General features: G+C 49.1%; 1 pseudogene across 1 annotated transcript; it reads right to left on the minus strand.

Annotated features, from left to right (window-relative positions):
* Positions 1 to 358: 358 nt before the first annotated feature.
* LOC309834329 (olfactory receptor 6B9-like) lies at positions 359 to 17,082 on the minus strand (annotated as a pseudogene). The gene is made up of 2 exons: positions 17,019 to 17,082; positions 359 to 1,336 (listed from the first exon to the last, which is right to left on the minus strand). The product of its transcript is annotated as an olfactory receptor 6B9-like (transcript).
* Positions 17,083 to 17,442: the final 360 nt, after the last annotated feature.

Genomic DNA, 17,442 nt, shown 5'->3' on the forward strand with positions numbered 1-17,442 from the left:
GACACCAAACACAACAAGAAGATCTTGAAAGCTTCCAGGCGTGGGGGAAAGCCAGAGATTGACCAGGTCACAGGTGGTCGGGGGAGTGAAGGTGGAGGGGGACCTTCCCGGGAGCTCGGAGTGAGCTCGTCCTGGGCTGAGGAGCTGTCCCCTGATCGGGTGCTGAAGCTCCCTGTGAGAGGCAGCTGGAGCCTTCGGAGTTTCGGCAGCTCCCACTGTGCTCCCGTCTCAGGGTGAGGGGGGAAGAGAGGAGCTTGCTGGCTGCACTGGGAGAGAGCCATGGCCTGCCTGGTGTGGGCTGGTGGCTGTGAGCAGATGCCGGGGGACGGATTTGAAGTTCCTCCCCCTGCAGCTGGTGCTAGGAGGGGCCAGGGGCCTGGTGGGGTTTGGCCAGGGCCTCGCTGATGTCGTGGTTCGGCAGGCAGTAGATGTTGGGGTTGAGCCGTGGGGTCACAACCAAGTAGACCCTGAACACCAGCTTGTTGAAGTCGAAGGAGCTGACGGCGTGAGGCCAGGTGTGCGTGAAGATGGTGGTGGTGTAGAAGATGGCCACCAGTGCCAGGTGGGAAGCACAGGTGGAGAAGGCCTTGTGGTGGCCGGAGCCTCCTGGAATGCTCAGCACTGTGGCCACGATGTGGGCATAGGAGACCACGGTCACTGGCAGGAAGGTCGTGAGCACAGCCAGGGCTGCCACGAAGTCCAGCACTTCGATGGTGATGGTGCCGGAGCAGCAGAGCCGCAGCAGGGGTGAGATGTCACAGAAGAAGTGGTTGAGGACGTTGGGGCCACAGAGCCTGAGGCCGGAGGTGAGAGCCATGGACACAAAGGAGACCAGGAAGCCACCCAGCCAGGCGCTGAGGGCTAGACTCAGCAGAGCCTCGAGTCCGTGATGGCCGGCTAGCGCAGCAGGCGACAGATGGCCAGGAACCGGTCACAGGCCATGGTGGCCAGGAGGAAGCACTCAGGGGAGCCAAGGCAGAGGAAGAGGAGCAGCTGGTGAGGCAGCCTGAGAAGGAGACGGTCCTCGCCGAGGCCAGGAGGGCAGCCCGCAGCTTGGGGACAGTGACCGAGGTGTAGAGGGTCTCCAGCACCGACAGGTTGGCCCAGAAGTAGGACACGGGTGTGTGCAGTGGCTGGCTGGCTCTGATGGTCACCACGATGGCCAGGTTCTCCAGGACAGTCACCATGTAGATCGTGAAGAATGACCCGAGCAGTGGCCCCTGAAGGTGGCACAGCCCAGGGAAGCCCAGCAGGATGACATCTGTCACCAAGGTCTCAGTGGAGTTGGTGGAGTTTCTCATAGCCCTCCCTGGCAGGGGGGTCACTTCTGAGTACCCTGGACAGCAGAAAGATGCAGGTGTGATGTGTGCTGGGCAGGGGGCCGGGCCGTGAGAGCTGCATGGGGCACTGTAACCCTTCTCAAAGCCGCTGCAGCACTGACCCCCTCTCAGCCCAGCACGCACCTCGCCCTGAGCTAACACCTGGCAAGGGGGCCTCGGTGCCTGCACACCGCTGCGCGCAGATACACCTCTTACCTCCACACTCATGTGGGTGCTCTCAGGTGCGTACTGTTCCCTGTCCCAGCACCAGGTACACGGACAGGCATGGGAGTGCGTGTGCCCGTGCACACACACACACACACACACAGGTGCACTCCTGCACACACCCCCAGGTACATGCACACACACTCACACACAGGTGTATGTGTACACATAGCAGGAGAGAAGACCCATTCTGCCTGCCTGGTGTGCCGTCTTAGGCTGTGTGTCTGGGCACTTCCCTGGCCTCCTCCACGTGGGCCCTCAGGGACTGCTGCTCTGTGCTGCTCTCTGGCCAGGGCCCCTCAGGCCTCAGGAAGGACACCACTTCCATCAGATGGCCAGCCGGCTCTCCAGGGGTGAGCAAAACCTGGGCCAGGGGTTTGCAGGGCTGGGGGTGTGTGGGGAGGGGTGTGGGGGAGGGGGTTTGGGGGGAGGGGGTGGGAGGGTTGATCCCCACTTTTGGTGTCCCCACATGACGCTCCGTGAACCGACCTGAGGTCTTTATCCTGTGTTTTCTGAGCATCAAAGTGGCCTTTGGGGGATGGTGGAATCGGTCCACTCAGAGCCTTTCAGGGGCCTCGCAGTTTGGGACTTTCGTGCCAGGACGCCCAGGAGTTGGGTGTCTGACGGATGGGCGAGTGGCAGGGAGGTGGGCGGGCTTGGGCGGAGCCGGGCAGTGCTCTCCGCTGGTGGGTGAGGGGCTCCTGGGGCCTCAGCTCCTCTTCAACCCCTCCCCCGCTCTGCGAGGTTGGGGTCTGTCCAGCAGGACCGGGGGCGCGCTGGAGGGGGAGGGTGATTCCCGCCGGCAAGTGTACTTCTTGGGCGACCCTCAGCCGGTTCCTTCTACATTGACCTTCCCTGGGCCGGGGCTGAGCTGGTGGCTGCTCCTGGCTCACCTCGAAGGGGCTTGGAGACCCCCACTGATGGCGCCCAGTGCCCAGCCCCCTGGGAAGGGGCTGCAGGAGGGCTCAGAGCTGGTGGGGGGTGCAGAGGGGACTGAGGACTGTGTCCCAGTCCCTGGCGATGTGAGACCCGTCGGCGATGCGGCAGAAGAGGCTGGGCCTGAGAAGGGGCTGCAGAACCGGGGTTGGTGGGCCAGCTTGGACATGGGACATCAGGGCTGGGGGCTCCAGGAGCCCGTGCCCTGCTGTCTATGCCGTGCAACTTGGTGGCAGGTGTTGGGGGCACCCAGAAGGTGCTGCCCTCGTAGCACCCCCAGACCCTTTGCCTCAAGACCAAGGTCACTGCCAACCTACCCCACCCCTCCCCTCGCAGAAGGTCTCCAGGGAGGGTCTAGGGGAAGTGCCGCATCTCATTGGGTCCTGCTGCCTCAGGGCCCAGGTGGCTTTTCTGGGGCTCATTAGAGGCTTTGCCCCCCCCCCCCCAGCCCTGTCTGGAGGATGATAATTGGCATTCTCACCAGCGGGACTCAGAGCAATTTGCAGGGTCCACGGAGGGACTGTGAGGGGGGAATATGATGTAAGGGGTGGGACAAATAGAGCCCGGCCTGTCACCTGCCCTCCAGGTGTCCTGGCCCTGGTGACGCCTGAGACTGGCTCCCAGTCTCAAGGCCCTTCCCTGAGGTCCAAAGGGGAGGGGCTGCTACCCTATAGCAATCGTTTTATTTCCTCTCCATGCAGAGCATTTATTTATTCGTTGGTATAAAATAAGGTAAGGGACTCTTGTAAACCGGCTCTCCACTCAAGACCTACACAGTGGCTAATAAGTGACCTTAGTTCCTCCCCTCTGCCACCCCTCCTTCCCTCTCAGAGGGACCACTCACGGGGGTTCCCCTGCTGCCTAAAGCATTTTAACTATAGATAACACATTGCTTAGTTTTGCTCGTACTCAAACGTCATAACAAAGGGTATCATGCTACATGCTGTCTTCTGGGTCTTGCTTTTTTTGTTGCGAAGATTCTCACTCTTCGTGGCAGCTGTGCTGCGCTCATTCTGACGCCTGCGCAGTAACATTCTATCGTGTCTGCCTCGCGATCTGTGCATTTGCTCTTCGTGCGCAGCTCCTGAGTGCGGGGCGCCAGGGTTTCTCTTGCAGCCGCCCCTATGAATGGGGGTGCTGGGGCTGAACTTCACATGCAGCTGCAAGAAAATGCCAAGTTCTTTCCTCAAAGTGGCTGTAGGGATTACACTCCTACCATTGAACTACATCCTCTACAACAGATGGTGTTGGTGGATTTCCTAATATTTGCCAATTTGGAGGCTAAAAATAGCATCTCACTGTGAATCGTCTTTCGCTGCTTCTCTTGCTATGGTTAGTGTCAGTGAGTGTTTCCGCTTCTGTGAGATGCCTGTGTGTGTGAGTGTGTGTGTGTGTGTGTCTTTTGCCCATTTCTCTCCATGGTGCCCCCTTTTACTTATTGATTTGCAGGAGTTCTCTTTATATCCTTTTCTAAATTTCTTTATTGAGGTGTAATTTACACAGTGAAGTGCACAGACCTTAAGTGTTAAGTTTGATGAGTTTTGACGAATGCACACACGCATGGAACCCGCACCTCATCAAGATACCCCAGAAGCATGCTCCTTCCCAGTCAACCCTTAATCCCCCACTTCGAGGCAGCCACTGTTCTGATTCTTTTCTTCATAGATTAATTCTGTTTCTTTCTAGAATGTAAGAGAAACGGAACCACCCAATATCCCCTCTTTTGTCTCTGGCTTCTGTCAGCATGTTTTTGAGGCATGTCCAGGGTGTCTGTGCCCGTTCCATTATATAGATAGACCATGGTTGTCTGGAAGAGTGTTATTTAATTTCCAAATATTTGGAAATTTTCTGGAGATATTTCTCCAGATATTTTAATTTCATTGTAATCAGAGCACATCCTTTGCATAATTTTGCATCTTTTAGAGTTTGAGATTTATTTAATGCTCTAGAATATGGGCTTGTATTGGGAAGTGATCTGTGTTCACGGGTCTATTTCTGGATCCTGTTCGGTTCCATTTGTCCCTCAGCTCGTCCTCTCTGACGCCGCACTGCCTCGATTACGGCAGCTTTACAGGCTTGAAGCAGCTGGTGCGAGCGCTCTGACTGTTCTCGTTCTTCAAAGTAGCTTTGGCTCTTTTAGTTCCTTAGCTTTTCCATAAATTTTAGATTCAGCTACTTGATTTCTATAAAAAAATTCTGTTGTAATTTTTATTGGAATTGCATTGAATCTAGATCAGTTTGGGGAGAATTAACATCTTTACAATACTGAATCTTCCAATACATGAACATGGTCTATCTCTTCATTTTTTGGTTCATCTTTGATTCACTTCATTAGTGTTTTTTAATTTTTACCATGTTTTGCAAATATCTTTCCCCAGGTTATAGCTTTTCTCAGTTCCTTTAAGATGTCTTTTGATGAACAGAGTTCTTAATTTTTCAGTTATTTTAGAACAGTTTTAGATTTGCAGAAAAGTTGCAAATTTAGTGCAGACAGTTGCCGTACACCCCATACCCAATTTCCCCCAATGCTAATATCTTACATTAGTGTGGGGTATGTTTGTTACAATTCATGAACCAATATTGATACATTATTACCAACTAAAGTCCATGCTTTAGTTGGATTTCCTTAGTTTTTACCCAATGTTCTTTTCCTGTCCCAGGATCCCGTCCAGAACACAACTTTACATTTAGTTGTCATGCTTCCTTAGGTTCCTCTTGGCTGTGAGCTTCTCATACTTTTCTCTTTTTTTGACAGTTTTGAGGAGTTTGGGTTATCTCTTTTATAGGATGTCCCCAAATTAGGGTTTGTCTCATGTTTTTCTCATGATTAGACTGGGGTTAAGGATCTTTGGGGGGAAGACTACAGAGATAAAGTGTCCTTCTCATCATGTCGTATCAGAGGTCCATAGAGGTCCATACTGTCAACAAGGATCGTCAGTGCTGGTGCTGACCTTGATCACCTGGCTGAGGCCGTGTGTCATCTCTCCTGTCAGGTTACCCACCAGCCTTCCACACTGTCCTCTCTGGAAGGAGATGATTACATCAGCCCACACTTAAGGAGTGTGGGGGGGGGGCGGTCACGCTCTCCCTCCTTGAGAAAGGAATATAGACCTAAATCACTTGCAGTTCTTTTGCATGGAAGATTGTCTTTTCTCCTCATTTCTTTATTTATCCAATCAGTCCTTTCTATCAGTACAGACTCATGGATTTTATTTCATACTTTGGGTTATAACCTGATGCTATTCTAATTATTTTGTTGCTCGAACCATCCCAGCTTTTGTCACTGGGAGCTCTCAGATGATTCCTGGGCCCCTTGGACACGCCCCATCATTTTGGCTTTTCTTTTTTTTTTTTGCCACACATCTTTGGGAGAAGATAACCTGAGAATGGTTGGGGTCAGGACAGGGATGGCTGAGAGGGATTCCCAAGGGGCAAAAGCAAACTTTGAAGGGGACAGATAGGTCCATTTTTTTTTTTAAACATCTTTATTGGAGCATAATTGCTTTACAATGGTATGTTAGTTTCAGCTTCACAACAAAATGAATCAGTTATATATATACATATGTTCCCATATCTCTTCCCGCTTGCGTCACCCTCCCTCCCACCCTCCCTATCCCACCCCTCCAGGCGGTCACAAAGCACCGAGCTGATCTCCCTGTGCTATGCGGCTGCTTCCCACTAGCTATCTACCTTACGTTTGGTAGTGTATACATGTCCATGCCTCTTTATTGCTTTGTCACCGTTTACCCTTCCCCCTCCCCATAGCCTCAAGTCCATTCTCTAGTAAGTCTGTGTCTTTATTCCTGTTTCACCCCTAGGTTTTTCATGACATTTTTTTTTTCTTAAATTCCATATATATGTGTTAGCATACGGGTCTCTTGTAGACAGCAAATATATGGGTCTTGTTTTTGTATCCATTCAGCCAATCTGTGTCTTTTGGTGGGAGCATTTAGTCCATTTACATTTAAGGTAATTATCGATATGTGTGTTCCCATTCCCATTTTCTTAATTGTTTTGGGTTTGTTATTGTAGGTCTTTTCCTTCTTTTGTGTTTCTTGCCTAGAGAAGTTCCTTTAGCAGTTGTTGTAGAGCTGGTTTGGTGGTGCTGAACTCTCTCAGCTTTTGCTTGTCTCTAAAGGTTTTAATTTCTCCATCAAATCTGAATGAGATCCTTGCTGGGTAGAGTAATCTTGGTTGCAGGTTTTTCTCCTTCAACACTTTCAATATGTCCTGCCACTCCCTTCTGGCTTGCAGAGTTTCTGCTGAAAGATCAGCTGTTAACCTTATGGGGATTCCCTTGTGTGTTATTTGTTGTTTTTCCCTTGCTGCTTTTAATATGTTTTCTTTGTATTTAATTTTTGACAGTTTGATTAATATGTGTCTTGGCGTATTTCTCCTTGGATTTATCCTGTATGGGACTCTCTGTGCTTCCTGGACTTGATTAACTATTTCCTTTCCCATATTAGGGAAGTTTTCAACTATAATCTCTTCAAATATTTTCTCAGTCCCTTTCTTTTTCTCTTCTTCTTCTGGAACCCCTATAATTCGAATGTTGGTACGTTTAATGTTGTCCCAGAGGTCTCTGAGACTGTCCTCAGTTCTTTTCATTCTTTTTTCTTTATTCTGCTCTGCAGTAGTTATTTCCACTATTTTATCTTCCAGGTCACTTATCCGTTCTTCTGCCTCAGTTATTCTGCTATTGATCCCATCTAGAGTACTTTTAATTTCATTTATTGTGTTGTTCATCGTTGCTTGTTTCATCTTTAGTTCTTCTAGGTCCTTGTTAACTGATTCTTGCATTTTGTCCATTCTATTGTCCATTCTAGCTCCAAGATTTCGGATCAACCTTACTATCATTATTTTGAATTCTTTTTCAGGTAGACTGCCTATTTCCTCTTCATTTGTTAGGTCTGATGGGTTTTTATCTTGCTCCTTCATCTGCGGTGTGTTTTTCTGTCTTTTCATTTTGCTTATCTTACTGTGTTTGGGGTCTCCTTTTTTGCAGGCTGAAGGTTCGTAGTTCCTGTTGTTTTTTGTGTCTGTCCCCAGTGGCTAAGTTTGGTTCAGTGGGTTGTGTAGGCTTCCTGGTGGAGGGTACTAGTGCCTGTGTTCTGGTGGATGAGGCTAGATCTTGTCTTTCTGGTGGGCAGGTCCACGTCTGGTGGTGTGTTTTGGGGTGTCTGTAGACTTATTATGATTTTGGGCCGCCTCTCTGCTAATGGGTGGGGTTGTGTTCCTGTCTTGCTAGTTGTTTGGCATAGGATGTCCAGCACTGTAGCTTGCTGGTCGTTGAGTGAAGCTGGGTGCTGGCGTTGAGATGGAGATCTCTCGGAAATTTTTGCTGTTTGATATTATGTGCAGCTGGGAGGTCTCTTGTGGATCAGTGTCCTGAAGTTGGCTCTCCCACCTCAGAGGCACAGCACTGACTCCTGGCTGCAGCACCAAGAGCCTTTCATCCACACGGCTCCTTAATTTGGGATGATTGGTTGTCTATTCAGGTATTCCACAGATGCAGGGTACATCAAGTTGATTGTGGAGCTTTAATCCGCTGCTTCTGATGCTGCTGGGAGAGATTTCCCTTTCTCTTCTTTGTTCTCACAGCTCCCAGGGGCTCAGCTTTGGATTTAGCCCCGCCTGTGCGTGTAGGTCGCCGGAGGGCCTTGGCTTTTCTTTTGAATACTTACTTTCTGGTGCTGGGATGCCCCGGGCTCATCCTGCACGTTTCCTGCTATACCTGGAATCAGCCATTTTCCCAAGGAGCCCTGGTACCTTTTATTATACGATGATATTAGAAACCAACCTCTGGGGACTTCCCTGGTGGTCCAGTGGTTAGCACTCCGAGCTTCCACTGCAGGGGGCACAGGTTCGATCCCTGGTCAGGGAATTAAGATCTCTTGTGCCACGAGGCATGGCCAAAAAAAAAAAAAAAAAAAAAAAAAAAGAAAGCAACCTCTGGGTGCCAGCAGTGCCTGTCGCTACTAGGATACTGTTATCTCTAGGCCCCCTTGCCTGACGGAGCAAGGAGACCTGTGTGTACAGTAACCTGTGTGCACACACTTCCACACGTATTTCTGTATGTAACACCTGTATCTGTGCTAAGCCAAACAGGAGACCTTACTGATGTCTCCAGCTCTGATCCGTCACCACATGGACCATTCCATCCTCCGTGCTGTGCTTATCTGTAGATGTCCACTCCGACAGTGAAACCCCTGGCTCCCACTGCCCATCATCCATTAACTTAATTGTCCAATTCCAGTTACATTCCAATTACATGCAAAGTGGTGGTAGAATTGTTAACCTGTACTCTGTTAGGAAAAGTCTTTGTCAACTAGAGCACAGTGCTGTGTAGTTTCTCCTGCCATTGGTCTTACAGACTCCACTCATTTCCACGGTTACTTAGACTAGCACCTTTACACCCCACGTCCTGCAGTGAGGTTTTTCTTGCATTCCTTATACAGTTCAATTGTTTGCCACCTTCTGCATTCCATCTAGAGTCCCCGAGCCTCCTAAATGATTTTTTTTTAAGTTTATATACATTGAAGTTCACGTTTTGTACAGTAGAGTTCTGTGGGTTTTAACAAGTATCAATATCATGTATCCACCATTACACTATCACAGAAGAGTTTCGCTGCCTTAAAATCCTCTGAACCTCACCTGTTAAACCCTCTCTCCTCCCCCTGGCCCTTTGGCACTTACTGACCTTTACTGTCTCCACAGCTTTGCCTTTTCCAGAATGTTATAAAATTGGACTCACACGGTGTGTAGCCTCTTCAGACTGGTGTCGTTCAGTTAGCAATGTACCTTTAAGATTCAGCCATGTCTTTTCGTGGCTCGATCGCTCATTCCTTTTTAGTGCTAAATGACATTCCACTGGATGGAATTAGCACTAAGTGGACCACTGTTTATTATTTGCTCACCTATTGAAGGGCATCTTGGTTGCTCCCAGTTTTGGGTGGTTATGGGTAAAGCTGCTGTAAACACTGGCATGCGGGTTTTTTCGTGGGCATAAATTTTCAGATCAGTTGGGCAAATACCTAGGAGTGTGACTGCTAGATCACATGGCAAGACTACATTTAGCTGTTAGGAAGCTGCCTAACTATCTTCCACAGTGGCTTTTTCATTTGCTTTCCCGCCAGCAACGAAGCAGGGTCCTTTTGCTCCACATCCTTGCCAGCATTGTGCATTGTCAGGCTTTTGGATTCTAGCTGTTCTTATAGGTGAGTAGTGGTATCTCCTTTTTAAAAAATTTATTTATTTATTTATTTGGCTGTGCTGTGGGGCATGTGGGATCTTAGTTTCCTGACCAGGGATCGAACCCGTGTCCCCTGCAGTGGAAGCGCGGAGTCTTAACCACTGGACCGCCAGGGAAATCCCTGCTTTTTTTTTTTTTTTTTTTGCGATACGCGGGCCCCTCACTGTTGTGGCCTCTCCCGTTGCGGAGCACAGGCTCCGGACGCGCAGGCTCAGCGGCCATGGCTCACGGGCCCAGCCACTCCGCGGCATGTGGGATCTTCCCGGACCGGGGCACGAACCCGTGTCCCCTGCATCGGCAGGCGGACTCTCAACCACTGCGCCACCAGGGAAGCCCATCCCTGCTTATTTTGATTTGCAATTTTCTAGTAAATTTTGTTGACCATCTTATCATAGGCTTCTTTTTCATCTGTATATCTTCTCTGGTGAGGTGTTAAAGGTCATAATTTTAACACAGTCAAAATTTTCAATATTTATTTTTTTTACAATTCACATTCTTTTTTTTAATAAATTTATTTTATTTTTTTAAATTTAGTTCTGGCTGTGTTGGGTCTTCGTTGCATTGTGAGGGCTTCTCATTGTGGTGGCTTCTCTTGTTTTGGAGCATATGGGCTCTAGGCTCATGGGCTTCAGTAGTTGTGGCTCGTGGGCTGTAGAGCACAGGCTCAGTGGTTGTGGCGCATGGGCGGAGTTGCTCTGTGGCATGTGGGATCTTCCCGGATCAGGGATCGAACCTGTGTCCCCTGCACTGGCAGGCGGATTCTTAACCACTGCACCATCAGGAAAGTCCCTGATTCACATGCTTTTAAAGGACATTCTTGGCTACTCTGAGGTTAGAATAATGTTCCTCTATATATTCATGGAAATATTTTAAGTATTTCCTTCTTTTTTGACATTCTTTTCTTTTTCCTTTTTAAAAATTGAAGTGAAATTCACATAACATAAAATGAACCAGTCAGCTCCCAATTTGCTTTCTGTCTGTGGATTTACCTATCCTAGATATTTCATATAAATGACATCAATATGATATGTAACATTTTGTGTCTGGCTTCTTTCATTTAGCTTAATGTTTTCAAGCTTCATCCATGTTGCAGCCTGAATCAATACTTCATTCCTTTTTATGACTGGATAATATTCCATTGTAAGTATATACCAACTTTTCTTTCTTTATCCATCTCTTAGGGTTGTTTCTACCTTTTGGCAATATGTGAATAGTGCTGCTACGGACCTTCGTGTACAAGTATTTGCTTGAGTACCAGTTTTCAATTCTCTTGCACCAGAAAGTGATTCAGTTATACATACATATACATACATACATATATATATTCCTTTTCAGATTCTTTCCCATTATAGGTTATTACAATATATTGAATATAGTTCCCTGTGCTATACAGTAGGTCCTTGTTGTTTATGTATTTTATATATACTAGTGTGTATCTGTTAATCCCAAACTCTTTGGTAACTATAAGTTTATTCTCTATGTCTGTGAGTCTATTTCTGTTTTGTAAATAAGTTTGTATCATTTTTTTAGATTCCACATATAATTGATAACATATGATATTTGTCTTTCTCTTTCTGACTTACTTCACTTAGAATGATCATCTCTAGGTCCATCCATGTTGCTGCAAATGGCATTATTTCATTCTTTTTTATGGTTGAGTAATATTCCATTGTATATATATATACCACATTTTCTTTATCCATTCATCTGTCGATGGACATTTAGGTTGCTTCCATGTCTAGGCTATTGTAAATAATGCTGCTATGAACATTGGTGTGTGTGTATTTTTTAGAATTGGTGTTTTCACTTTCTTTGGCTATGTACTTAGGAGTGGAATTTCTGAATCATATGGTAGTTCTAATTTTAATTTTTTTGAGGAAACTCCATACTGTTTTCCAAAGTGGTTAATATCATTTGCAAATATTTTTCTCCCATTCACTAGGTTGTCTTTTCATTTAGTTGATGGTTTTCTTTGCTGTGCATACAGTGGAATATTATTCAGCCTTAAAAAAGAAGGAAATCCTGCTATATGTGACAATATGGATGAACCTGGAAGACATGCTCGGTGAAATAAGCCAGGCACAGAAGGATGAATGCTGCGTGACTCCACATATACGAGGCATCAACAGAGTCAAACTCATAGAAACAGAGGAGGATGGAGGCTGCCAGGAGCTGCGGGAGGGGAAAGGGGAGCTGTGTTTCAATGAGTATAAAGTTTCTGTCATGCAAGGTACGTTCTGGAGCTCTGCTGAACACATGGTGCTTATAGTTAACAATAGTGTGTTTGCACCTTAATTTTGAAGAATGGGACAGTGGTGTGGTGATGGGGCCTGGGGTAGCCTTGTGTTCCCGTGCTGCACAATCCCGAGAGTGGATAGGAACCTTCCCCTCCCCCCAGAGCATGGACTTTATTGTCCAGCTAGTTGCCAGGTGTTTAATGAGGCCCGGCTCTTGTCCTAGGTACACCATACTAGGTGTAAATACAGCAGTAGGAGACACAGTCCCTGTCCATTTGAGGCATATAATCCAAGTATTTCTCAGGAATTACTCCGTGGTCAGAAATAAAATCTGGACTTAGCTGCCTGTATTGCAAGGAACATTCTTTAAAGTCAACATTTTAAGGAAAAACATTACACCCTGCACTTACATAGTAGGAAATTTCTTCCTGGTAACATCAGCTTCATCATTATCAATAAACAAGGTTTACTTTTGTTAAAATTCACCTTACATTCCCCTCCTCTGTAATTTGAAAAAAGATTTTTAAAAAATTAATTAATTAATTTTTGGCTGCATTGGGTCTTCATTGCTGCATGTGGGCTTTCTCTAGTTGCAGTGAGCGGGGGCTACTCTTCGTTGCAGTGCACAGGCTTCTCACTGCACTGGCTTACTCTTGTTGTAGAGCGCGGGCTCTAGGTGCATGGGCTCAGTAGTTGTGGTGCACGGGCTTTGTTGCTTCATGGCATGTGGGATCTTCCTGGACCAGGGCTTGAACCCGTGTCCTCTGCATTGGCAGGCGGATTCTTAACCACTGTGCCACCAGGGAAGTCCCATAAAGATTTTTTGAAAAGGGAATTTTATGAGGTTAAGCAGTGGAAGGAAGGGCTTAGGTATAAATTTGGCCAACAGTTGTCTGGGCAAAGGAGCTCTAGGGTGTTGAGTGAACTCAGCTCATCTCCAGGCCATTTTTACTAATATTTTGAGGACAACAGAAAGCCCCTGAGGGTGGATGGGAACCAGTAAGCATGCAAAGGTGGGGGGCTGTCCCTCCTGTAACCACGGTACGTCCTGTAAGACGCTGTCTGAGCTTGGCCCTGCTGGTCCTGAAGAAGCAAGCCACCATCATGAGAAGGCCTGTGGGAAGGCCCCAGGGCAGGGCACGGCGGTGGCCTCTCCGGCCGAGAGCAGCCAGAAAGAAAATGGGACCTCAGTCCCACAGCTGCAGGGAGACAAATTCTGCCTGAGGGTCCGGCCCTGGTCAAGCCTCAGATGAGAACTCAGCCCACCTGACTGCAGCCTGGGGCCCCGAGCAGGACCCAGCTCAGCTGTGCTCAGGCCGGCGTCCCACAGAGACCGTGAGATAACAAATGTGTGTTGTTTTGAGCCACTAGGTTTGTGGTGATTCGTCGCTCAGCGCAGAACACAGGTGGTGAAGGAAAGGGTGCTGGGCTGTAAGACTGAAAATACTTTTAGAATCAGCAGTTACCTGAAAGGCGTTCCTGTGTCTGCTCTAGCAGGTCTTCACTGAGAGTAACCTGAGGCCTACAGCACCTCTCCAGGTCCACACAGGTGCTGTTGATCAGGACCAGGGGAGGAGCACAGCAGCCAGAGCTGGCGGGGCAGAAGAGAGCCCCCTCAGGAGTCTCCTTTGAGGTCTGTGCCAGTCGGTCCTGAATGTCTGTACAAGTGGCAAATCCCCGTATCATCAATTTTATTGATGCTCTCAAAGAACCAGCATTTGTTTTCATTGATTTTCTCTCTTTTTTTTCTGTGCTCCATTTCACTGATTTCTGCTCTGATCTTTATTATTTCCTTTATTCTGCTTATTTTTGTGCTTAGTTTATTATTATATTTCTAGTTTCTTAATATGGAAGCTGATATCATTGATTTAAGGTCTTTCTTCTTTTCTAACATAGGTGTTTGATGCTATGAATTTCCCTGAGTACTGCTCTAGGAGAATCCCACAATTTTTGATATGTTGTGTTTTTATATTCATTAAAAACAGTTTCTTATTTCTCTTGATTTCTCATTTAACTAACAAGTTATTTAGAAGTGTACTGTTTCCAAATATTTGGAGATTTCCCAGGTATCTTATTCTTTTATTGGTTTCTATTTTAATTCTATTATGATCAGAAACATACACTGCATCACTTTCAATTCTTTTAAATTTGAGACTTGTTTTACAGCCTAGAATAAGGGTCTATCTTGGTAAGTGTTCCATGTGCACTTGAAAAGCATGTATTCTTCTGTGTCTTGTGGCGTGTCCTCTAGGTGTCAAGTAGGTCAAGTTGATGGCTGTTCAGTCTACTGTGTCCTCCCGCTTCTGCTTGTTCTGCCCCCTTGGGTTTCGTAAACACAGTTGTTTCGTCGAGTTTCTCCTGAGTCCTATGCTGGCAGCTGCTCGTCATCTTTCACTTCTTCACGCACCTTCTCACCTTTGATTTTGTGCTGAAGGTGATATTTGAAGCAATATTTGAAGGAATGACTGGCATTACTCTGATGTAATCCCTCCCTCCAGGAGGGATTTTTGTTGGTTTTTACTTCCTCCAGACACATGGTGGTGCTGGTTGTTTAGAATCCTGTGACTCCAAGTTCAAAGTCTGCACTTTCATGCTCTGAGGATTCTCGACTTGTGGTTGTCCTGGGCCCCGGGGAGCTGGATCTTGCCTGAGTCACCCTCGTTCCCAGGGTGCAGCCCCTCCCTAGGCAGGTGTGGGTTTGCAGGGTCACCGTGTTTGTGGGGTCTGTAGGGCCTCAGCTGGCCTGAGGGCCGAGTCTGGGCTCCCCGCACTAGACACCGGTGGTCTTTGTTCCTCAGCCTGGCAATTTCTCACTGACTCTTGTCCCTTTGCTGCTTTTAGGATTAAAACGTGGTTCACTCCCCTTATCTGGTTGTCCTCCAGGAAAAGGTTAATCTGAAGTGCTCAGTTCTCCAGCCTGGGTCTGGAGCTCCCCATGGTTTCCTCTGCGTCTCTGGTACTCTTGCTTAGATATCAGATCTCCGGGCCAATTCCCTGATTTTGAAACGTGTTTGGTATCCATTTTGCATGTCAATTCTTGCCTTGATTTTCTGAACGATTTCTTCAATTCACTTCTAATCCTTACTGAAATTTTATTTCTGCCGTCATATTTCCAGTTTGCAAGTTTCTCCCTCTCCCTCTCTCTCTCTCTCTCTTTTTAAGAAGTTTTTATTGTTTCAACAACGCAATCCATGTTTTCTCATGTCCGAGGATATTCACAAAATTCTTTCCCTTTGAGCTCTGCTTCCTCTGACTTCCAGTCCTTCCTTAGTTTCGCTCCATCTTGCCTGCTAGAGGCTCTCATCAGATGTCTGGTGACCCTCAGCTCTCAGCCTGCACTGGAGAGGCCCAAAATGCTGACTATACCCAGGAAGGGTCACTGGGCTGGGGCCCCCACTGTCAGTGTCCTTGGTTCTGGGCATTCGTGGGAAGTTTTCTCAGAGAAGTTCCATCCAAGCTCCCATCTGGAGGGACCAGGGTGCAGGACTGGGGTCTCGCCATCAGATATCTGGGTGTGTCCTCCCTGGGCCTCTGTCTCTGGAGTTCTGGGCACGTGTCACCACCAGAGCAGCTGCTCTGCTCCCTCCTGTTGGGTCCCTACCCCCTGCCCCACGTCAGCCTGTCGCTCAGTCCCAAGAACGGGCCCTCCAGACATCCTAGTGAGCTTCCAGGTCTCCAAAGCCCATTTAAAAGTCAGTCCAGGGACTTCCCTGGTGGTCCAGTCGTTAGGACTCCACACTTCCGCTGCAGGGGTCGCGGCTTCGATCCCTGGTTGGGGAACTAAGATCCCACATGCCACATGGCGCGGGCAAAATAAAAGTCAGCCCACTCATTTGTAGTGTGGCTGGGGTTTTAGCTTTTTGTCTGCACTGTACGGGACTCAGAACGGGGCCCTGTGTGGGTCCACACACTTGACGTTGAAGTAACACCCAGTCGAGAGCCGGCTGCCCAGCGAGGGCGGGAGGGGAGCCGACTTCTGTCTTTAGGACCTGGTCCTTTCAAGCCCGTGAAGACAATTCCTTGTAACAGGGGAGATGCTGCCGCCAGCCCTGGCCCCTGCTGGAACAGGCTGCATCACGTGTGCAGGATGTATCTGGAGAACAGAAACCTCAGCCTCGTATCTCTGCCCTTGTTTCGTGTCTGCTCCAGGTGGCAGGAACCCCCCGTTTTCATCCTGCAAAGACTTTAGGAGGTAGCAGGGCCCCGAGCTCCAGGGTGTGGGCTCTGGGATGGGCAGCTCGGGTTCAAACCCTGCCCTCCCCCGGCCACCTGAGCCTTGGACAGGACAGCTGCCCTCCCCGCGCCTCTGCTCTCTCAGCTGTCCCGCGGGGTCATGGCGGGACCCTGGCTGAGCTCACCTGCTACAGACCCTGGGGTGCCTGGTGGCTACAGGGGCGGCGGCGACTCCAGGCAGAAGAGGGAGGCTCGTCAGACCTCGGTGGTGTGGTGTCAGCCGCCGGTGTGGCCAGGGCCTGGGTACCACTACCCCGGGCCCCCGTCTCCACTCTCCCACTATGGCTCCTGACAGCCATGTCTGCTCTGAGCTGCCGCTGACTGGCTGTGGGACTTGGAACAGAGATCTGTACTCACCCAGCTCCTGTTTCTCAGTCTGAAAGATGGAGCAGAAGGGCCACTTCTTTGATGGGGTGGGAGGTGGGCCTGAGTTCTCATCACACAGATGCACGGGGACAAACCACAAGGTCCCCGTCTTGCACCACCATGTACCAGTCAACACACGTGCTCCCCAAACCCAACACGAGCGCAAGAGCCACACACCGTCCCCCAGACTTAGATTCACTCACAGGTGCCTGCACCCTCCGCGCCCAGCCCACAGGCCCCCGAGCAGAGCAGGCATTCACGTGGACACCACACCCCCAGGCAGATGAAGACACAGAGACAGCAGTGCCCGTGCCCCAGAGAGACACTCAGACGTCCCTGTACACATGCCACCTGCACAGAAACACATGGACAAACACGGCTCTGACACAAGGGTAAACCCCCTACCACAGACACGCTGCCCTGCACACGGGGGCCAGCCAAGACACGTACCCGGCTGCCGACAGCCCTGGCTGGCTCGCTGCCCATTGTTGCGGGAATGGGCACACACAGGCATGCACTCGGACACGGGAACACAGGCACACACACCCTCAGCTCCACCTGTGCTAAGACTGATGCAGTCTCAGGCGGTGGGGCTGGGTTCAAGCCCCAGCCCTGCCCACGCTCTGCTCACCTGTCATGGGGCGCCCGACAGTTCTCTGGGGCAGGGGCCTGGCAGACGCGGCTCCTTACCTGGTCCCGAGCGCTCAGAGGGACTCAGGTTCTGCACGGGTGTTCGGTTGGGTCAGGGCAGGCAGAGGCTGACCAGGGGCTCCTGCAGCGTGTGTCCTGCTGACAGCTGAACCCAGCTCTGGACACCGGGCCTGCGGATCTCCCCATCCCAGGACCGTTGCGTTCCCTGCGACCATCCAGGTGC

Source organism: Grampus griseus (genome assembly GCF_964374135.1).
Source record: "Grampus griseus genome assembly, chromosome: 16".
Lineage (NCBI taxonomy): Eukaryota > Metazoa > Chordata > Mammalia > Artiodactyla > Delphinidae > Grampus > Grampus griseus.